The sequence below is a fragment of the Hyperolius riggenbachi genome, chromosome 11 (assembly GCF_040937935.1).
Source record: "Hyperolius riggenbachi isolate aHypRig1 chromosome 11, aHypRig1.pri, whole genome shotgun sequence".
Classification (NCBI taxonomy): Eukaryota; Metazoa; Chordata; class Amphibia; order Anura; family Hyperoliidae; genus Hyperolius; species Hyperolius riggenbachi.
The window spans coordinates 244,743,448-244,762,374 of record NC_090656.1 but is presented as its reverse complement, the minus strand read 5'-3'; positions in this window follow the sequence as shown (position 1 = coordinate 244,762,374).

Below are 18,927 nucleotides of genomic sequence, written 5' to 3'. Positions count from 1 at the left end.
AACTTTGCTGCTAAGGATTTGGAAATAAAAACAAACAATAAAGGTAACACGTTCAGAAAGGTATAATCGCTTCCAGCCGGGACACGCCGCCATGACTTAAAAATAAAACGTTCCAGCGGTAAAAGGTAATTAGAGCTAATTGCAGTGCTAGGCCCAAGTGCTGAACAATACGCTGCTGCAGGAGCTGTATGCAGCCCATGATAGTCCTGGATGCATCAGTATTATTATTATTACAGATGGATGGACAGGGTGCTACTTGTCTGACATATTAAAATGTACAGCGATGAACCTGACTGCACCTTTCAGGAATGCACAGCGCAGAACGTGGCAGTCAGTTCTGCTACATGTGACATGGTGGTGATAACACAGATGTCAAGCGCTTTACCCAGCTGGCACAAGCCAGGAGGAACACTAGCCAGCTACTGTATTATGACCAAGAGCAGCACAGAAAGGACCTGGTTTACTAAGGGCTCTGCAAGCCTTGAGGAAGCAGCTGAGAAGTTATAAAGTGTATCTATGCAATGAGGAGACCTTGGGCAAGGCTCACTAACAATGCTACTGCCTATAGAGCTAGTGGTGGCTGCAGCTCTGGCCATAACACTAGTACTGCCTATAGAGCGCCCCCTAGTGGCTGCAGCTCTGGCCTAACACTGCTACTGCCTATAGAGCGCCCCCTAGTGACTGCAGCTCTGGACTTACACTGCTACTGCCTATAGAGCTCCCTCTAGTGGCTCCCTCTAGTAGCAGTGATGCTTTTTCGTGGCCCCACCTCTCTGCTGACTCACAGCCTATCAAGGCAGTCAGTCTTTAGAAGGTAGGCGTGGTTTCAGGCTCACGAGAGAGAGGACAGGCTACTGGGTTACATATTACATAGTTATTTGGGTTAAAAAAGACTTACGTCCATCGACTTTAACCAGAAAACAAAGTACGCGCGATAGTGCAACCGTGATAGCAGTTATCACTGTTTGGTGAATAAAAGCCCGTTATCAAAATTTATCACACGTTATCCAAAGTTAACACGCCTTATCAGAGTAGCATAGCGAGTGCTACGAACCCGCGGGGGCTCAGGGCAGGACGAGTGCCATTGCCAATTAGCAGGTATAAGTTCGTAGCACTACTTTGCTACTCTGATAAGGCATGTTAACTTTGATAACTTGTGATAACTTTGATAACGTGTAATATCTTTGATAATAAGGTGTGATATTTGTCTTTTCACAGTTTAGTGAATCAAGACCTTAATGTGTTGGTGTGCGTCAGTGTACGTTAGTATGCGTTGGTACCAGTTTTTTCCATAGCAGACAGCAGTGCATTGTGAAAAAGCTTTCAATTCAAACACATATAGCGGGAACTGTGCCATAGGAAAACATGGGCATTACTTTGAAAATCAGTTTTCTTTCAGTTATAACTGAGAGCAACTGATTAAGTGTAAAAGGGTCCTTAGTGGATTTACCACTCAGCAGTTTGGTCATTTCTATAACCTCATGCTGTGCTAAACTTCAGACCAACGTTTGCGATGGTGAGCATTGCCCCTCCTTGTTGCCTCTGAGGAAGCTGGGGTATTCTTGCGAAACACACACCAGGCTTGTATTGTGAATTCTAAATTAGTTTTTGAACAGAGGTGCCAGATTAGAATAAAACTGATTAAATACAGTTTGAAATGGGAGATATCAGTGGACTTATCTCCCCAAGTAGACGGAAGACAGTCAATTTTCAATAGAAAACTCTATAGTCGTAATCTCCAAAAATGCAACGTGTTTCACAGGCAGAACCTGCTTCATCAGGCTATAATGGGGTTAACTGTTAAATAGTACAGTGCCAGCAAAAGGGCCTCCACCTGTATTGTGAAGGCTTCTCAAGTTATGACAGCGCTTCATGTCAGTACATGTATAGTATATGTTCACACATATACCGGTACATTGTAGCTCCAACACCAGCTCTACCACGAAGCCACCTATATCACCGAATTCGGGCGACATTTTTAATATGCAGTACAGCAGCAGGGGAGCTCAATTCCCTGGTCCAAATCCCAGGGCCTTTCCTCTTCTGCCCTTTGCCTTACCTATCACTGTGCGTCAGGATCTCTCCATAGGCTCCTGACGCCATGTGACATCGGCTCCTATTCTGGCTCCTAATTCATGTCATGTGACATCGGCTCCTAATGCCGGTCATGTGACATTGGCACCTAATGCATGTCTTTTGACATTGGCTCCTAATGCATGTCGTGTGACATTGGCTTCTAATGCATGTCATGTGATATTGGGAGCCTATGGGGAGACAGTTCTGGAGAAGCACAGTGCAGAAGAGAAGAGAACCTGGGTGATGGGCTCTGCTTATCGGGGGAGCTTGGGGGGCTACGAAACCTCAAGATTTTTACAAGAAGCAAAGTAAAAATGGTGAGCCATGTGACTATGACAGCCAGGCCCCAGCGTGGGCGTATAAAAGGGCGGTCTGTCATTCCTGGCCACAATAAGCGCTGGCACAGCCGCGGTTTACCCCGCATCCAAGCCCTGCATCTCGGCTGTAATTGGAATCACGTACGCACAAGTACTGGCTTCCTATCCCCGATCCTTGCACTGGCATTCTTACATAATCTCCTCTGTTTTGATGCTCATTGACTGAGCGGGGAGACTTTTCGCTTTTATGTCAACCTGTTTGCTCAGGTAGAGGAATGCGAAAGCTTTTCTCCCTCCCGCCGAGAGCCTCACACCCTTCCTGGCACAATCCGAGCTGTTTCTACTGCTGTTAATTATACCTACATGTAACCCAAGAACTTTCCCACGGATGTGACTGCTTGCAGCGCAGCGCTGGTATTCAGAGACTCACGGGAGCGCTGCAGTACCGCTCACCGCTGATAGATCTCTCCGAGACACAAGAATACAAGTTTGCCTTTGTCTTACCAGACACGTGTGCGCAGAAGTAACACTTATCTGCAGAAACACAGAGATATTTGGCATTTAATGTATTTATTATGGACAGAGCGCCGAGATACTCTGCAGAGCTGTACAGATATACATCTGGGCCAGTGCTACCATAGGGGCAGCCTGGGCAATCACCCAGGGCCTTAGGGGCCCCATGTCAAGCATTGCTAAGGTCATAGCAACTATAGAGTCAATATAGGACTAAAGTTTAGGGTACATCAGGCCCTATAAATATAAGCCATTTACACCTGTTCCTGCCCCAGCAGAGCTTTCAGTCTATATGATGTCATAAACAGAGATGGTCATTGAGCTATGATATCATAAAAAGAAGAAGGTCCATGAGATGCTACTGAATCTCAACTTGCATGCAGATTTAATGCAAGCTCAAAATATGTAGGTAAATAGGTATTCCAAGCTGCAGATACTTTGCAATAAATCTGCATGCAAGTCAGAATTATTTGCAATATATACAGTATATACTGTACATTGCCACTGTCTCTGACCAGGAGAGTAACTAGACTTTATAGAGCCCCCCCTGCACAAATGCTAGCATGGGGCCCCCTGATCCCCCAAACCATACAGGTCATGTGATGGGGAGCCGGCGAATGGCAGCGGAGAGTGTTCTGCAGTGAAGCAGCATCTGGAGGCAGAAAAAAAAATTCAGACGCGCCTTTTACTCGCTACTCTGTATGGCGGCGGGAGGAGGTGGCAGGGGTGGTTTTTGTGAGTAGATAGGGAGGTTTATTTGCTAATAGGCTTCTAATAGGAAGAGGGAGAAGGAGGGCCCCCCAAAGCCTCCGCCCCTCCTGCAATAGCGGGGGTCACAGGGGTGATTGTTACGCCCATGCCTCTGACAATATCTGCCCGGCCTATAACCACAACTTATCGAGTGCTGTCTGTGCCCCTGGGTGTCCCCAGAGCAGCAATTGGGGCCGGCCCGCTCATGAGGCGGGGTAAAACTTTTGCCTCAGGCGGCAAAGTTCTAGGGGCGGCATCCGCCCGTTCCTGTGCTGCGGGGGGGGGGGGGGGGGCTACGGCCGCCGAGATGGAGGGGTAGCTGGCAGGACGGGGGTATTGGGCCTAGCGGTGGGGTCCCCCGATCTGCGCTCCCCTCCAGCTTTAAATGTAGAGTAAGCAGCCGACAGACACTAAGAGGCACGGGCGGGGATCACTCACCTCTTCCTCGTTCCAGCGTGCGCTCCACTGACGTCACTTCCTGCAACGCCGCCCACTGTATTGTACGTGACCGGCGTTGCAGGAAGTGACGTCGGGGGGGGGGGGGGGGGGGGGGGGGCGGCAATTTTTTCAAAATTTGCCTCAGGCGGCAAAAAGTCTAGGGCCGGCCCTGGCAGCAATTAGCACTACAGTCTAACTGTCTATGAAGTGCTAATTTTACCGACGGCACTCCGACTCCAAACTATCTGCCACTTCTCTGAGGGCCAGGGCACACCAAAAAGCTCTAGCGTAATTGCCAATGCTTAGCGCTTTTAGAAGTGATTTTCCTAGGCGATTCTAGGCATGCTTTGCGATTTGTCGAGCGTTTTGGTGTAGTGTTTTTTATTTTTTTGTTACAGTAGAGCTGTAACTGAACAGCTTCTGTAACAAAAATGCTTGGAAAATCGCTCTGATCTAGTGCTTTTCAGAGCGATTTTCCACTTTCCTATACTTAAAGAGAATCTGTACTCTAAAATTCTTACAATAAAAAGCATACCATTCTATTCCTTATGTTCCCTTGGGCCCCTCTGTGCTGTTTCTACCACTCCCTGCTGCAATCCTGGCTTGTAATTGCCAGTTTTATGCAGTGTTTACAAACAAAAGACATGGCTTCGAACCAGAGTATCATAGGCTGAGAACTAGTTTACTGTGTGACTCATGCAGAGCTTGGAGGGTGTGTGTAAAGCTTCTGCCAATGACAAGCAGTGCTGCACATTCCACACATTCCAGACTCAGCCCGACAGAGACGACAGAGGAAAGAAGATAAGATTTATTACAGAAACAGTGCAACTAGGAAAGGCTGCAGTTAAACCCAATCTACCCAGTACGATTCTTTATACGATTCGATTACAATTCTATTTACAATCCGATTAAATCCGTCATGTCCGATCGGGATTTGATTCTATTCGATTTGCCATTGTTTTGCAATGGCAAATCAAGTTGAATCGAATCGAATCCCGATCGGACATGACGTATTTAATCGGATTGTGAATAGAATCGTAATCGAATCGTATAAAGAATCGTATCGTGTAGATTGGGCTTAAGACAGACCACATTAGAACAGGCATAGGAACTTATAGGATAGAAGAAATAAGGCTGAACATTTTGTTACAGAGTCTCTTTAACACTGAGGCTGAATCGCCTCAGAAATCAGCAGAAATGCTGCAGGACCCGCGTTTGCGTTTTGGAGAAAATGACATCGCTCTGGTGTGATCCATCCCATCCAAATACATTAGCCAAGCGCTTTTCAAAGCGATGGCGTTTTATAAAAGCGCTCAGAAGCGCTGTTGGTGTGCAGCAGCCCTGACAGAGGCCGGTTTGCGGAAGGAAGGATGAGACTGCTGACCACACAGGCATGTCTTCTTTTATTTGACTTATAATGTAAGCCCAGGTGAAACGATGGCGTGGCCTGCTGCGCAGCCTTTTCCCACGCTGTAAGCGATACCCCATGCACACCCCGTGAACTTCTCTGCCCTGCTTAAGCCACGTACAGTGGGGGCATTTATGAATGCGCCTTATCTATCCCATTGTGGCAAACGGCATTAGATCCGGATATTTAGATGGATTAGAGTCTCTGAGGTGGCTCTGGCAACTTCCGAATTCCTCTCGGCACCATTCGGCTAATTAACCCAAGATTTACCAGCTTTTACCACTTCCTACTCCAGGCAAACACAGCCTCATGTGGGACAGATCCATCTGCAGCCTTTAATAGCAGAGCGCAGTACGCTGGATGAGAGAAAGGGCTAAATATAAAATGTTCTGTATGTGTCTAGCAACACATGTCTGTGGGTGCATTCACACTATTATTATTATTATTATTATGTATTTATATAGCACTGACATCTCCTGCAGCACATTACAGAGTGCATAGTCCTGTCACTGACTGTCCTCAGAGGAGCTCACACTCTAATCCTACCAAAGTCATAGTCTAATGTCCTACCATATTATTATTAAGTATTTATATAGCACTGACATCTCCTGCAGCACATTACAGAGTACATAGTCATGTCACTGACTGTCCTCAGAGAAGCTCACACTCTAATCCTACCATAGTTATAGTCTAATGTCCTACCATATTATTATTATGTATTTATATAGCACTGACATCTCCTGCAGCACATTACAGAGTACATAGTCCTGTCACTGACTGTCCTCAGAGGAGCTCACACTCTAATCCTACCATAGTCATAGTCTAATCTCCTACCATATTATTATTATGTATTTATATAGCACTGACATATTCTGCAGCACATTACAGAGTACATAGTCATGTCACTGACTGTCCTCAGAGGAGCTCACAATATAATCCTACCATAGTCATAGTCTAATGTCCTACCATATTATTATTATGTATTTATATAGCACTGACATCTCCTGCAGCACATTACAGAGTACATATTCATGTCACTGACTGTCCTCAGAGGAGCTCACAATATAATCCTACCATAGTCATAGTCTAATGTCCTACCATATTATTATTATGTATTTATATAGCACTGACATCTTCTGCAGCACATTACAGAGTACATAGTCATGTCAAGGAGATGGGAGGTCGCTGATTGACGTGGGCCGCGCAGCTTCCGGGCAGCACAGTCAGACGCTACACCGCCATGGAACAGGTGAGACATGATGCGGCTTTCACTGCCCCTACTCTGCTCAAGGAATGAGCAGCAGAAGAGGTAGTCCCTGACTTTATGACATCATCGCGGTTAATCGGCGGGCATTCATATTGGCGGATCGTTCGTAAGTCGGGCGTTCGTAATCCAGGGAATACCAGTATTGTAAAAAATAAGCAATTCTGTTCATTAAGTTGTTTTCACTATCACTACAGTTCCTCTTTAAACTATCGGGGTCACTTCATAGCCCTTCATTTCTTCCCTATGAAGTCACTCTTTAAATTTCTATATAAATCCCAAAAACCCAGCGGAACTGAAGGGAAAAAAAATCCTGTCTGGCTGCAGCTATAACTGAATGACCCCCTCCCCACATAAGAATCATTTTACTGCCATAAAACTCTCTCGTTCTTCCTTCCTCTTAAACTAAAGAACATTCGAAAAATGTGAAATCTGACACTGAATATTATCACATGCTCGGCGCAGACCTTGCAGGCTTACTGCTCTCTTCCATTCATAAAAAAAAACCATGTGAAAGACGGATTTCAGAGATGAGGTGAGGTATAAGCCAGACTCCTAGGCTTCTCAAAGGTGCTACACTTTATATGGACAGCCTGAAGCACTAGGACTTTTGTGAACAGGGCCAAATCCTGCTAACACCCTGCCCCCCCCCCCCCCCCCCCCCCACTTCTGCCTTCACAAAATTAAGGTTTCTCCCAAAAAAAATTAGCCAGCTATTCCCATGCATCATTTGCCAGAATTTCCCCCCACAAAATGTGAGCTCCATCTGCACTCGCGCGTTGCTGATTCAGCTTTGCGACACATAGCGTAATCTGAAAGGGCATTGGACAGCGCACAGACAGTGCTGTGTGATGTCTCCAAATTTTGTATGCAAATGTATTCAGCTTGACCATAAACCAATCAAATCCTGCCGAGGTAAAATTCGATTGGTCCATTTTTAAGCTGCATAACTTTGCATAATGCTGCATCACCTCTAAATTATTTGCATCTCATTGACCATCCCTAGTGTGGACAGCCAGGCCTCAAGCACTTAAGTCGATCTGGACAAACATTCTCATCCAGATAGGCTGAGCGCACTCCCGTGTTTCCCGTCCTCCTAATGCTTCCTGGAAGCGTGATCGTATGCTTCCAGGACTTTTTGACTGTGGCCATCTTGTGGCAAATAGTAAAACTACACCCACATCCATTTTTTATTAAATAAGTACATTTTAAAAAAATTAAAATTAGCTATTTACCTCCCACACAAAAAATTACCCAAATAACATTTTTAACCACTTTCCCCACCACTACAGTATATCTACTTCAGCTGTGGCACCCTCCAAACCACAGCCACGTAGATATACTGACCTGCTTTCAGCCCTTTTGTGCAGGAACAGGTGCGCTTTAGAGCACACCCCCCCCCCCCCGGACTATCATCTGCCTTACTAATTGGTAAAAGGGAACATGTTCCCTTGTAGCCAATTAGCGAACTCCCCCCCCCGCGGATGAACAATCACCGCTGTAGCAAACAGCGTGATCCTTCATCTCCCCCTCCTCCGTGCACAGATAGCCAAAAACATGTAAATAAAGCTGCCTCTCTCACCTTACCTCGTTCCAGCGATGAGCCTGCAGCAGCCCGAGCATCCAATCCCAGCTCTGAACTCAGCCGCGTATTGCCGGTTACCCGGGTCCAGGCTTGATGACGTTATAGGGTGCAAAACAACTGCCAGGCATCTGGGTAACTGGGGGATGCAATATAACAATGGGGGATCATTTGGTTACCTGGGGGGGGGGGTAACCTAATACTGGGGGCACATCTGGCTATAATTGGTGGGGAGGAGTGACCTTGGAAAGATGAGTCCAATGGGGGAGAAGAGTGGCCTAGGAGAGAGGAGTGGCCTGGGAGAAAGGAGTTTCCTAGGAGAGAGGACTGGCCTAGGAGAGAGGAGTGGCCTGGGAGAAAGGAGTTTCCTAGGAGAGAGGACTGGCCTAGGAGAGAGGAGTGGCCTGGGAGAAAGGAGTTTCCTAGGAGAGAGGACTGGCCTAGGAGAGAGGAGTGGCCTGGGAGAAAGGAGTTTCCTAGGAGAGAGGACTGGCCTAGGAGAGAGGAGTGGCCTGTGAGAAAGGAGTTTCCTAGGAGAGAGGACTGGCCTAGGAGAGAGGAGTGGCCTGGGAGAAAGGAGTTTCCTAGGAGAGAGGACTGGCCTAGGAGAGAGGAGTGGCCTGGGAGAAAGGAGTTTCCTAGGAGAGAGGACTGGTCTAGGAGAGAGTAGTGGCCTGGGAAGAGGATTGGCCTGCAGAAGAGGCATGGTCTGAGAGTAAGGCGTGGCCTGGGAGAAAGGAGTTGCCTAGGAGAGAGGTGTGGCCTGGGAGAGAGGATCGGCCTGCAGGAGAGGCGTGGTTTGGGAGAGAGGAGTTGTCTGGGAGTAAGGAGTGGCCTGGGAGAAAGGAGTTGCCTAGGAGAGAGTAGTGGCCTGGGAAGAGGATTGGCCTGCAGAAGAGGCATGGTCTGAGAGTAAGGCGTGGCCTGGGAGAAAGGAGTTGCCTAGGAGAGAGGAGTGGCCTGGGAGAGAGGATCGGCCTGAAGGAGAGGCGTGGTTTGGGAGAGAGTAGTTGTCTGGGAGTAAGGAGTGACCTGGGAGAAAGGAGTGACTGGGAAGTAAGGAGTGTCCAGGGACAAAGGAGTTGCCTGGGAGAGAGGAGTGGGACGGGAGGAAGGAGTGGCTTGGTAGAGAGGAGTGGCCCGTGAAAGCTGGTTGGCCTACAGAAGCCAGACTTGGGTGGGGAGGAATAATGCGTTCACACTCTCAGCTGCCATTCGACGCCTCCCGATCACGTGACTTGCATGTGATCTGGAGCCAGGGAATGGCAGCAGGAAGTGTGCAGCTGTGATGCATGGAGGAGACACACAGCGCTGGAGCAGGTTACTCCACTACCTGTGCTACTCTGCATGTGGGTAAAGAGAAGGAGGAGGAGTGGCTCCCGGGCCCCCCAGCGGTTGCAGATGTTGCAGGGGCTTTGTACAAGGATCTATAATAGATGGCGGCTACGAAGGATAAAGAAATTAGGCTTTAGAAACAGGAGTGCAACAGTTTCTGTGAAGTGTGTAAAAATCAGGAAATTGTTGTGAAATTCTTGTGTAAATCCCCTTGTGGGTCTCTTGAAAGCACTTGGCCCGAGCTCTGCACACATTCTGCACTCAAGCCAGACCTTGACACGGTTAACACACAATACCTGACGGCAGTATCAAAAATGACATGTTTGGTCTATTGCCTGGATACAGTAACTGCTTTGCGTGGGTGGACTTCGGTATGACAGTTTTTCCAACACACCTACTTTTGTGGGAAATGGTTGTTCAGCGGAGTCTGCCGCGCTGCACCACCGTGGGCAGAAAACTGGAGAGAAAGTCATACAGTTCATTAAACGCACTATTTATGTTATAGAATCAATTATAGGATAAAGAGAACAACAGCACCAGCTCTGCCCATGTAAACAACGTAATGGCTGTGCGGAAGAGTAACGTTTACTTTTCATTCTCGACAATGTTCCCAGAGATCACCGCTTTCGAGAATTGGCATGTCACAAAGCGAGGGTGGTGGACTGTATGGCGTTTAGGCCGGTGAACCACCGCAGATCGCTCAGCGTTTTTGGTGGTGTTTTGTGAGTTGATTTCAGCAGTGAACGCATCAGAGTTTTTTTTGTAGCGATGCTATTTTAGTATTGCGATACGTGATGGCGATTAGCGATTTAAGTTTTCAGGTTCTGCAAGGGATTTTGGGTAAGCTGGTGGATTCTGGGTAGTACAAGAGCTGCAAAATCGCTTTTAAATTAAATAGCTTTGTATCACATTTGAAAATTGATTTTGCACTGATTCTATACTTAAAGTGACAACTAACGAGAACAGTAGTTCCCTAAATCACCGCACCACTCCAAACCATGTATCAATAATAATGATCTTTATTCAAAAATGAATTAAAAACGCCTAAAAACACATATTGAACGCCATGTACAAATATTGTAAATATATATATATATAATCTCTAATAAGTAATTCCACAAGACAATACTGAATGAGCAGTGGGAAACAATAAACACATTACGTATCCCCTGCCTCACAAAAATAACAATTGTGACATATTAAGCCATAGTATATACATAGGCAGTATCAGCCAACAATACATATTGTGCAGTAAGTGCTAAAGTGCAACAGATATATGGGTAGGAAAATACAGGAGTACAAACAGTACGTGAAAAAAGGATGAATATAAAGTGCAATGTGCAAACAAGACTGGCGTACAGAACGCCAGTAGAAAAGTGCAGAGTATAAAGTGTGTGGTGCAAAAGGATGAAAAACATCCAACCAAAATGTGGAGCTGAAGCTTACCAAGGATGAATTAGTGGAGTATAAGGGACAGGCGTCCGAACACCGCCGTCGCGATTCGCCGCTATCCGAATATAGCGGCTTCCACTGGGCTTGAGGATCAAATGGCGTCCTCGGCAAATTAAATAGAAGAACCTAAGTGGGCGGGTAAGGGGCGTGCCTGTCAGCTCGTAATGTGCGTGGCCGCGCACAACAGGGAAGTCTCAGCAGCGCTGAACATCTATACTTAAAGTGGACCTGAACTCTTGCACAGGATACAAGGACAGCAGAGAGAAATGCACCTTGTGTGTTTTTAGAGAGAAGAGCCTGTCTAATTCTCCTGATGGCATCATCAATCTAGCGGCCAATGCTCTTTCCTCACAACAGGGCGATTGACAGGGCCGGATTTGTATTTTACCGCCCTAGGCCACTGTCACCAGCCGCCCCCTTCAGTATACAGAAAAAAAAACATATATCCAGGCACATCGCCTCTAGTTAGGACATTAAATAAGTTATTAAGGAAAGGGGGGTGCTGAAGGGGGTGTGGCTAGAAAACAGCAAAAATCTATTAACCCTTCGCACTCTCGCATGCAAATGTTCAAACAAATGCATTCACAGATTCACTCATCCAGGCACAACTGTTATCCCTACAGCTAAGTTACAAGCCGGGGTCTTAGTTCACAGAAGAATGCATTCTTATGCTTAGTAGAGATGTAGCGAACGGTTCCAGGCGAACTTTGGGGGTTCACGTTCGCCTGGACCAAGCGAACTTTGGCGGAAGTTCAATTCGCCCCATAATGCACTATGAGGGTCAACTTTGACCCTCTGCATCACAGTCAGCAGGCACATTGTATCCATTCAGGCTACACTAAGCCCTGGAGCACCCCCCCCCCCCCTTATATAAGGCAGGCTCGCTGGCCATTACACTCACTCGTGTGCCTGCTAGACAGACTAGGGTGAGCTGCTGCAGACTTGTTCTCCTAGGGAAAGATTAGTTAGGCTCTTGGCTTGCTCCTGGCTGATTGTTATTGCTAAAATAGCACCCCTCAACAGCTCTTTTGAGAGCTCTAATGTTTTCCTGATGTGTTTTTTTTTGTGTGTGTTGCTCACTGACATTATACAGCCCTATCTGTTGCAGCTGGACCTTGGTAATTGTTATTACTGTGTCAGCCAGGCCCTGCCTAACTATCTATACTGGGACACCTACCTATGCCTACCTAACTACTGGGGCACCTACTTACCTATACGGTGACACCTACCTACCTACCTATACTAGGGGACCTACCTATGCCTACCTACCTATACTGGGTCTCCTACCTATGCCTAGCTAACTACTGGGACACCTACCTATGCCTACCTACCTATACTGGGTCTCCTACCTATGCCTACCTACCTATACTGGGACTCCTACCTATGCCTAGCTAACTACTGGGACACCTACCTATGCCTAGCTAACTACTGGGACACCTACCTATGCCTACCTACCTATACTGGGTCTCCTACCTATGCCTACCTACCTATACTGGGTCTCCTACCTATGCCTAGCTAACTACTGGGACACCTACCTATGCCTACCTACCTATACTGGGACTCCTACCTATGCCTACCTACCTATACTGGGACTCCTACCTATGCCTAGCTAACTACTGGGACACCTACCTATGCCTACCTACATACAAGAAGATAATAAGGTCGTTGCTTCATTGTGGACAGACCAAATTTGATCAGCTGGACGGTCACTGTTGTTCTATCATTGAGCTACCACAGCCCGGCGACCATATGGACTTGAAAACCGCCACGGCCTACACTCTCGCCATGGTGTGCACCAGTCCAGCATGGCCGTCACTACGCAAACAGCTGTTTGCGGTGCGTTACACAGTGAGTTTGGTGCGTCAGTGGGAAGCAGAACTCTAATTACACTACCTGATTGATGTATACACATGCAAGATGTTTTTAAGCACTTTAGGCCTGCAATTTAGCATTCAATGTCATTTCTGCCCTTAAAACGCTGCTTTGCGTCACATCCAGATTTTTCCCCGGGACTTTGGGCATGTATCCCACTCCGCCGTGCCCCCCTCCAGATGTTAGACCCCTTGAAACATCTTTTCCATCACTTTTGTGGCCAGCATAATTTTTTCTATTTTTCAAAGTTCGCATCCCCATTGAAGTCTATTGCGGTTCGCGAACTTTTCGGCGAACCAAACCTTCCGCGAAGGTTCGCGAACCAAAAATCGGAGGTTCGCGACATCTCTAATGCTTAGTCACCTATACTGCGCAGAAGTACCCAGGTAAACGTAGGTGTCCTAACTCTAGCCCTGTAACATGCATAGTGCAGACCTGCAAACACATTCATTGCATCAAACCTATCAATGGATTAGGAGCACACATGTCCTCTCCTGGGACAGACAGTGCATCTTACCAATCACACAAGGGAGCTAACGTTATGTGTCCATGTGCACCATGCACATACACCATGTGTTTGTCAGCATGCACACAGCTTATGCTGGTGTATGCGCATGGTGCACATGGACACATAACATTAGCTCCCTTGTGCGATTGGTAAGATGCACTGTCTGTCCCAGGAGAGGACGTCAGGATGTGTGCTCCTAATCCATTGATATGTTTGATGCAATGAATGTGTTTGCATGTCTGCACTATGCATGTTACAGGGCTAGAGTTAGGACACCTATGTTTACCTGGGTACTTCTGCGCAGTATAGGTGACTAAGCATAAGAATGCATTCTTCTGTGAACTAAAACCCTGGCTTTTAATTTAGCTGTAGGGATAACAGTTGTGCCTGGATGAGTGAATCTGTGAATGCAATTGTGTGAACATTTGCATGTGAGTGTGCGAAGGGTTAATAGATTTTTGCTGTTTTCTAGCCACACCCTCTTCAGCACCTCCCTTTCCCTAATAATTTATTTAATGTCCTAACTAGAGGCGATGTGCCTGGATATATGTATGTTTATTCTTATCATTGACCCCTGTGGCTAGGGTCTAATTCAGTGCACTCCCTGCTTCCCCTGTATGTGTTTGTCAGCATGCAGACAGCTTATGCTGGTGTATGCGCATGGTGCACGTGGACACATAAAGTTAGCTCCCTTGTGCGATTGGTAAGATGCACTGTCTTTCCCAGGAGAGGAAGTTAGGATGTGTGCTCCTAATCCATTGATAGGTTTGATGCAATGAATGTGTTTGCATGTCTGCACTATGCATGTTACAGGGCCAGAGTTAGGACACCTATGTTTACCTGGGTACTTCTGCGCAGTATAGGTGACTAAGCATAAGAATGCATTCTTCTGTGAACTAAAACCCCGGCTTTTAACTTAGCTGTAGGGATAACAGTGGTGCCTGGATGAGTGAATCTGTGAATGCATTTGTTTGAACATTTGCATGCGAGAGTGCGAAGGGTTAATAGATTTTCCCTTCAGTATACAGGTAGGTAGCGAGACAACCCCTCCCCCTTCCCTCTAGCATAGGTAGCCTTATAACACCCCCCCCCCCAATATAGGTAGCCAGATGACTGCTCCCCCTTTCCCTCCAGTATAGGTAGCCAGATGACTCCTCCCCTTCCCTCTAGTATATGTAGCTAGATGAATCCTCCCCCCTTTCTCTCCAGTATAGGTTGCCAGATGACTCCCTTAATCACTCTTTTTCCCACCCGCGCACTTTCCAGTATAGGTAGCCAGCTCACCTTCACACCGCAGCAGCCATCTGTGTCACTCATTTCTCTGCTCGTCTCCAGTGCAGAAGCTTCCTCTTCCTTTCCATCTCTAATGCTGCCCAAGTCCATAGCCGCCGGCCACAATGCAAACGTGCACAGAGAGCAAGGTGGCTGCTGCACAGGCGGCTAGCAGCAGAGTACCTGCCTGGCATTGCAGCATTTGCAAACTTGAAAATGCTGCACCAGTTTAGCCTGCTGCTTTGATGCCCCTCCTCCTGTGGTGACCAGCTGTCTGTTGTACACAGGACTACGCTTCCAAAAGTAGGAAAAAAAGGCACAGTAATCCTTACGGAGAAACCGGCGCCGCCATAGGCACCTAAAGCCGTATTTAGTGGCATTAGGGGGAAATTTGGGTGCATGGCAGCAGGCACCCAATTTTACAATTATTATTGCAAATCGCGGCTTTGCAGAAGCTATGCAATGCCGCAGTATAGTTATACACAAGTCTTTTTTTTTTACCGCAAGCCTGTGCGGAAATAATGTCCCCTTGTGCCGCTAAGTGGGCTCCTCAGGCGCCCAAATTTACCTTCATAGCCGCGTATTGCATAACATGGCTTTGTGGAAAGGAGTGGGGGTTCAGGTAAAAGGGGGGGGGGGGGGGGGATTTGGGGTTATTTGCCACTAGGGAGTTAGGATTAGGCACCACCGGGGGAGGGGGGATTATTTTAGGGTTAGGCACTACTGGGAGGGGGGGGGGGGGGTTAGGGGATAAAAAATTGGTCAGTGATTGGCCAATCATAATTGATTGTAATTCTCGAATTGAAAAAAAAAATTTGAATGGGGTGTGGCCACCTTTACAGGACGCAATGTTTACATAAATTCGGTAGCACTTTATGATAGTCGGTGATATTCATAGCGTTGGCACGCGTCTGGCTAGGTGTATTCGCCGAAACAATGCAGCGCATATTCCTGGAGCATTGCAAGAAAGGGCGTCTGTGCACGTTATTACATATACATATCATATCGAGCTTTTCACAACTGACGGAAGCGTAACCACATGGGACAGGAAGGGTTCTCGCTGTACTGCGTACTATAAATATGTATAGCTGCGAGGAAACGCCGGATATTCGTGTTTTCACCTTCAGTCGCCTTGGACGACTATCAAACATCTTGCTTATTTTTAGCATCAAAGTAACTGTAAAGCAGCCATTGTTGGGGGGAAGCGCTCTTGTTTTCTTCTTGGCAGGAGTGCGGCGGGTCTGGATACCGCTATCTGGCCTAATTCACGTCTAACCGAGTCCATTCATTGCCGAGATTCCAAAGATGTTCCGTATTAACAGCAACGGCGGCGGAATCTCTACGCCGTTCGGCAGAGGGGCGGTGATGAGAGCCAGTATCGTTTTTATAGATCGTTCGGCACATCACAGCTCGCTTGACTTTATATTTAGCGCACTCCACACATTAAAAGGCGGTTCTGGCGGGGCGGCTGAGTTCACGAGTATAAAACGTGGTATTTTGCAGCCTTGTTTCTATTAGCGCTTGCTGGACCGCGTTCCATAATTAGTCACTACTTTACAAGATTTTTGGCAGCTATTTTTAACTGCTGGTTTTCCCTTTCAAAGAATATCGCAGCGGACTGTTTATGTAAAAATGCAAAATGTATCCTGCATTTCATTTGGAGGATACAGAGGCATATCTGCTGGTGGGAGCAGGCCCGGCGGGGAGGGGGGAGGGAATTTCTGTCAGCATCATGGTGGCCCCCAATATCAGCCAGCAGTCATAGGTGTCCCCCAATATCAGCCAGCAGTCATAGGTGTCCCCCAATATCAACCAGCAGTCATAAATGCCCCCCAATATCAGCCAACAGTCATAGGTGACCCCCAATATCAACCAGCAGCCAGAGGTGTCCCCCAAAATCAACCAGCAGCCATAAATGCCCCCCAATATCAGCCAGCAGTCATAGGTGACCCCTAATATCAGCCAGCAGTCATAGGTGACCCCCAATATCAGCCAGCAGTCATAGGTGACCCCCCCAATATCAACCAGCAGTCATAAATCCCCTCCAATATCTGCCAGCAGTCATAAATCCCCCCCAATATCTGCCAGCAGTCATAGGTGACCCCCAATATCAACCAGCAGTCATAGGTGGCCCCCAATATCAGCCAGCAGTCATAGGTGGCCCCCAATATCAACCAGCAGTCATAGGTGGCCCCCAATATCAGCCAGCAGTCATAGGTGACCCCCAATATCAGCCAGCAGTCATAGGTGGCCCCCAATATCAACCAGCAGTCATAGGTGACCCCAAATATCAACAAGCAATCATAAATGCCCCCTAATATCAACCAGCAGTCATAAATGCCCCCCAACATCTGCCAGCAGTCACGAGGGGCCCCAATATCAGCCAGCAGTAATAGTGTCCCCCAATATCTGCCAGCAGTCATAGGTGACCCCCCAATATCAGCCAGCAGTCATAAATGTTCCCCAATATCTGCCAGCAGTCATAGGTGGCCCCCAATATCAACCAGCAGTCATAGGTGTCCCCCAATATCTGCCAGCAGTCATAGGTGGCCCCCAATATCAACCAGCAGTCATAGGTGTCCCCTAATATCAGCCAGCAGTCATAGGTGGCCCCCAATATCAGCCAGCAGTCATAGGTGACCCCCAATATCAGCCAGCAGTCATAGGTGGCCCCCAATATCAGCCAGCAGTCATAGGTGACCCCCAATATCAGCCAGCAGTCATAGGTGACCCCCAATATCAGCCAGCAGTCATAGATGTCCCCCAATATTAGCCAGCAGTCATAGGTGGCCCTATCAGCCAGCAGTCATAGGTGACCCCCGATATCAGCCAGCAGTCATAGGTGACCGCTAATATCAGCCAGCAGTCACAGGTGGCCCTCAATATCTGCCAGCAGTCATAGGTGACCCCCGATATCAGCCAGCAGTCATAGGTGACCCCCGATATCAGCCAGCAGTCATAGGTGACCCCCAAGATCAGCCAGCAGTCATAGGTGACCCCCGGATATCACACTAAAGAAAGCATTTGGGCTCCCGAAGACTTCCGAAACCTCCCGCAGCGGCAGAAGAAAGCAGTCGATGACCCATCAGTCGAAGACTGCTTTAGGGGGGATATAGTGCTGGAACTAAGGGACCTGGAGAGGAACAGGAAGGCTCTATAGAACGCAGAGTCCTCCCCCTCCTTAGGTACAGGGGTGTAACAATAGCCACTGCAAGGGATGCAGCCACAGAGGGGCCCTTAGAGGGAGAAACCTGAGGGGGGGGGGGCTGGCTCTGGGGCCATTTTTAGGTGTATAAGGGAGTGCAGCACAGGAAGGGGAGCAGTAGGCACAAACGGCAGCAGGGAGAGGTGCCCAGCTCCCGGGCTAACATAAGCGCTCCCCCTCCAGCAACGACAGCTACAGGGGGCCCCATCCAAAGTTTTGCAGGGGACCTAGTGATTTTTAGTTATGGCCCTTCTTAGGTAAGTATTCAGTAATGTAGCTTAGGAGCTATGGACCCCAGTACACGTTTAACATTAGGCCCCCATCCATAACAATTGATATGGAACCCCCAAACCTGCCGAGGACAGCTGCAGTGCCAGAGAGGTCTAAGCAGGGGAGGGGACAGCTGCAGTGTCAGAGAGGTGTAAGCAGGGGAGGGGACAGCTGCAGTGTCAGAGAGGTATAAGCAGGGGAGGGGGCAGCTGCAGTGTCAGAGAGGTGTAAGCAGGGGAGGGAACAGCTGCAGTGTCAGAGAGGTGTTAGCAGGGGAGGGGACAGCTGCAGTGTCAGAGAGGTGTAAGCAGGAGAGGGGACAGCTGCAGTGTCAGAGAGGTGTAAGCAGGGGAGGGGATAGCTGCAGTGCCAGAGGGGTGTAAGCAGGGAAGGGGACAGCTGCAGTGTCAGAGAAGTATAAGCAGGGGAGGGGACAGCTGCAGTGCCAGAGGGGTGTAAGCAAGGGAGGGGACAGCTGCAGTGTCAGAGAGGTGTAAGCAGGGGAGGGGATAGCTGCAGTGCCAGAGAGGTGTAAGCAGGGGAGGGGACAGCTGCAGTGTCAGAGACGTGTAAGCAGAGGAGGGGACAGCTGCAGTGCCAGAGAGGTTTAAAGAGAACCCGAGGTGGGGTTCTTACATCACAATCCTTATACAGAGGCTGGGTCT